Here is a 4,954-nt window from a genome sequence, read left to right as displayed (position 1 = left end):
GTCAGATGCTTAACCGACTGAGCCACACAGGCATCCATAGTACACATATTTTTCAAGTGAACACAAAATATTTATCAAGATAGACAATGTTCTGGGGCAGAAAAACTAGCTTTGGTAAGTTTAAAAGCATTCAAGTCATACAACTTAGGTCCTCTGACCATTATGAAATTAACTTTGAGATGAATGAAAGAAAAACCAGCAAACACTTGCAAATGATGTACTACACTTCCAAATAAAACCTAGGGCAAAGAAGAAATCAAAAGTAAAATTAGAAAGTATTTCAAACTGAAAGGAAATAAAAACACAACAAAAAATTTTAGATGCTTTAAGAGGAAAATGTATAGTACTAAAGAAACTATATTAAAAGTCAAAATCAGGGGTGCCTGGGTGGCTGAGTTGGTTAAGCATCTGACTTCAGCTCAGGTCGCCATCTCACAGTTTGTAAGGTCAAGCCTGGCATAGGGCTTTGTGCTGACAGCTCAGAGTTTGGAACCTGCTTCAGCTTCTGTGTCTCCCTCTCTCTCTGCCCCTGCCCACTTCATGCTCTGTCACCCCCTCTCAAAAATAAATAAACATTAAAAACATTTTTTAAAAAAGACAAGGCACATATTGGGAGAAATATTTGCGAATCATCTATGTGATAAAGGACATTTCCACAATATCTAAATAATTCTCAAACTCATTCATAAGAAAATTCAGCAAAACAACTTGAAAAAAATTTCACCAAAGATGATAGATGGGTGAAAGTGAGCACTTAAAAAGACTTATTATTATTAGTTATTATGAAAATTCAAATTAAAACTACAGTGAGATATCACGACCTACCTATTACAACGGCTAAAACATAAACAAACTGAGATTGTTGATTGCACATGTCAACTTCGCTGGCCCATCATGCCCACATACGATGTCAAACATTATTCTGGATATTTCTGTGAGAGTGTTTGGGGTGAGATTACCACCTAAACCAGTGTACTTTGAGTAAAGCAAATCACCTTCCATAATGTAGACGGGCCCCGCCCAATCAGTTGAAGGTCTGGACGGAACAAAAGACCCACTTCCCCTGAATGAGAGGGAATTCTGCCACAGGAAGCTTTGGGATGTCAACTGTAACAGAAGCTCTTCATCGTTCTCCGGCTTGAGGGTCCAACCTGTGGATTTTGGACTCACCGTCATCTGTAAGCACACTGCGCCAATTACATGGATTGTAAAATCCATCTCTTTTTACATATATATGCACATCCTACTCATTCTGTTTCTCTGGAGAATGCTGACTAACACACTAACCATACCATGTGCTGGCAAGGATGGTGAGCAGCTGAGACTCCCATGCACTGTTTACAGAATCGAAACAGGGTGCCAGCCATATGGAAAACAGTTTGTCAGTTTCCTCAAAAGTGAAATCTGCATCTTTTGCATGTGACGCAGCCTTTCTACTCCCGCTAGCTATCCAAGAGTAAAGCGAGCGCACATTCGTTCAAGGGATCCTAGGCAAACGTTCACAGCCGCAACACGTGTAATTAATTGCCCAATACTCGAAACAACCCAGTGTCCATCAACAGGTGAATGAATAAAGAAATTGCAGTGTTTCCATACAATGGATTGTTCCATGGCAGTCAAAGAAATGAGCTATTGGGGCAGTTGGGTGGCTCAGCTGGGTAAGCGTCTGAGTCTTGATTTTGGCTCAGGTCACAGTTCGTGGGATTGAACCCCGCGTTGGGCTTCCGCTGATAGTGCGGAGCCTGCTTGGGATTCTCTCTTTCTTTCTCTCTCTGTCCCTCCCCCATTGGTGCTCTTTCTCTCTCAAAATAAATAAACATAAAAAAAAAAAAGGAATGAGCTATCCATCTAGGATTTGGTGTGGACGAACGTCAATAATGGCGAGGGAAAGAAGACAGACAAAAAATACTGTATGATCGATTCTAAGCAATACTCTATAAATTTCAAACTTCTTGTGCTTGTGATGGAAAGGCAGGGGGAGAGGCAGAGGCGCAGCACAGAGAGGAGGGAGTGATTAGAAAGGGACTTGGAGAAAAGCTAGGGCAGAGTTAGGGAACCACGGTGAGGCTGCCTGGCAAGGGTGCATGTTCCCCCACCCCCGAAGGCCACACCCCCCGCCGACCCCTGCTGCCCTTGACTCCCCACCTCCCACCTCTGCAGGAGACCATTCCTGGTGAGGCTTTCTCAGCTGGGGAGCTGGTCAGCAGGGATCACCCCTTCCTCTGCGTTTCTCAAACCTCTTTTCGTACTAATATTTAAACCAAACTTACCCCGCTCTGTATTAGTCCCTTCCCCAGCTCGCTCTTCAACCAGATTACAAAATGCCTCAGCGAAGGGATCCCATGCAGCCCAATGCTTGCTGAAGAGAAGGCGTTCAGGACGTCTTGATAGAATGAATGGATAGAAGAACACGGGATTTGTTTTCCTGTTTCTCTCAGTAAACCGTCTCTACAAATTCTCTCCAGTAGCAGAGAATTATTTGGGGCACAGATATAGACACCCAAACCAGCACTCCTTCCGCATGATCCTCCTGGAGACGCTGTGTGGATGCCCTTCTAAGATCACCTGATCTTGACCTTGGCCAGCCCCCTTCCTTCTGCAGCCCCCTCCCTCCCTTCAGTGGGTCGAATAAGTGCCTCTCTTCCTGTTCCTTTGCAGAGCTCAGCTTCTCTTTTTATCAGTACAGACCCTTATCTCCCAGCACCACTGACAGCGCCAGGGTTACGACTGCTTATATGGGTGTCGACAGTATTCAGCGGGGGTTGGAGAATGAGCCCCCGGGGGAAGATTTGGTCTTCGGGCTCTCTCAGGTTGCTTCCGGAGACTGCTTGCTCTCAGCTGGGGAGAATCAGAACAAAGGGGATCCCACCGAGGGGAACAGAGCTTCCCCTGAACTCTAGGGGGCAATAGCATCTGTGCCCAGTCTGTGTTTGTTGACTGACTACAAGACAGAAAAATAGGCAGAAGGTGGAGAGCGGCCACTGTTTGGTTTCGACAGTTCTTAAGGATTTATCATGTTTCATTGATTCATGATAGGTATCAAGATTATGATTATGTGACACACTGTGTATTATTATCATTACTATTAAATTATCAGTTAGTGAGGGTGAACAAGAGTTGACCAAGTCATGTTCCCTGGGGCTGATTAGTACAAAGTCTCTCTCCTAATAAGATTTTTATAAGGTTTCGTTAAAAAAAAAGAGGGGGGCACCTGGGTGGTGCAGTCTTTTCAGTCAGGTCATGACCTCATAGTTTATGGGTTCAAGCCCCGTGTCAGGAGGGCTCTGTGCTAACAGCTCAGAGCCTGGAGCCTGCTTTGGATTCTGTGTCTCCCTCTCTCTCTGCCCCTCCCCTGCTCATGCTCTCTCTAAAAAGAAATAAACATTAAAATAAAATTAAAATGCTGGATGACAGCGGAAGAAAATTTGCCAAAAAAATGAACAAATAAATAAAAAGAAAAAACCTAATCACTTCCCTCTAAGAGTAATAATGGAAACACCAAGACAATATTCGAAGCAGATCTTACTTAATAGGCGATTCTATTTCCATTTGAATTACCCACTTGGTGGTCTTTCAAGTTGGTAATATATGCGGCAGTCAGCTCAAGTGACATTTGCAATACGGCAACATTTAGGTAATAAATGTGACCTGAGGCGTGTGCTCAGAATAACGATATAAAACCATCAGGCCACTTTATTAATTTCCGTCAAGTGTCAACTCCTTAATTTTCAACATTCAGCAAACAAAAATGTCTGCCGGTGGTGGTCTTTCAGTGCAATTACTTTCTAGCGGAGGCAAAGGCATCAGCAGCTTTATCAAAGAATGAGGAATGTTTCTTGTCTTTTTTTATTTGGAATTCACAGATGTAATAAGAGCTTTCAAACGAAATATGTGAAACACCAGTAAAGTTGTCGACACGAAACCCAGAGGATAAGGTTCTGGGTAGAATTAGCATTTTCTGATGCTTCTAAGGAGAGAGAGAAGCCTCATTTTGGTAGCGTGTACAATGCTGGACACTGTGCCCTGGGAATTCAAATACATGCTCTCATTTTTTTCTAGTCCTTCTAGACCAGTTACGGACTTTGCATAGGCCTTTGTGCATTGCTTTGGACACACGGCTTTGTGTGTCCTTTGTATAGGACTTTGGCACATGGCTCCTAAAATCCTTATAATATCTGCTACAAGAGCGTGCCTCTGATTGTAAAATTCCGTTTTGTTCTAAGAAACACAATCCTACTGAGCGCGCTGGAAGGCTCTAATTGACGTTCTAAAGCGATTCTCGAATCAGGCAGCCTCACATCCAGCAAGTCTCCAAGCGCCTTAGGAGATGGACAGTTTCTCTAGGAAGGAGGGTTGGGCAAGCCCATTACCAGCAGAAGAAAGGGCTGTTTCAGGCAAGATCGGTTTCCCTGGGGGAATGGGGGTGGGGGGAGGGCTGGGAGGGAAGTGGGTCTTATTAGGCAGATTACCTCATCTTCCTGGGGTGGGAAGGAGTGGGCCACGTGACGGAATACCTCACCGTTGCAGATCAGAAAATGCCTGACCCACCGGTGGAGGCTGCATTTCCGGGGTGGGGGCGTGGAAGCTGCAGTTCGGTTGGTTTGGGGACTGGGCCTGGCCCAGGTGACTGCGGTGCGTTTTGTCTTTGGCCAGGATCAGTTCCCGAAAGAGTTGCGGAGCGAACGTGAACGGGCCCCTTTCAGCCACACCTGAGCTCCGGTGAATGCGCAGACTTCCGGGAAGCTCCGACCCACGGGGGCGGCTTGCCGGGGGCGCCATCACGTGGTTAGAAGGTTGGAAGGTTCCAGCCTACCTCCGCCTCCCGGGAGGGCAGAGGGGCCGGCGATGGAGTTCAATCCGCAGTGGTCAGTGATCTCATCCGCCTTACCTGTGTCAGGAGCCTTCCAAAAATCCAAAAAGGATGGGTATCAGGAAGCTGGGTCAGTGGGCGTGC

General features: G+C 45.7%; 1 long non-coding RNA gene across 2 annotated transcripts in view; it reads left to right on the top strand.

The window, feature by feature from the left end:
• The first annotated feature begins 4,574 nt into the window (after window positions 1-4,574).
• The window catches only part of LOC144245780 (uncharacterized), a 6,134-nt gene continuing 5,754 nt past the window's right edge, over window positions 4,575-4,954 (top strand). The window contains exon 1 of one of the 2 annotated variants that reach the window (XR_013339420.1): window positions 4,575-4,865. This is a non-coding gene — a long non-coding RNA (uncharacterized LOC144245780). The remainder of the gene's footprint in view (window positions 4,866-4,954) is intronic. The other variant, XR_013339421.1, reaches the window with a different exon arrangement.

This window comes from Crocuta crocuta, unplaced genomic scaffold (assembly GCF_008692635.1).
Source record: "Crocuta crocuta isolate KB4526 unplaced genomic scaffold, BGI_CrCroc_1.0 scaffold108, whole genome shotgun sequence".
Taxonomy (NCBI): domain Eukaryota; kingdom Metazoa; phylum Chordata; class Mammalia; order Carnivora; family Hyaenidae; genus Crocuta; species Crocuta crocuta.
Note: the sequence above shows the minus strand (reverse complement) of the source record. Positions and strands in the feature narration are given on the sequence as shown.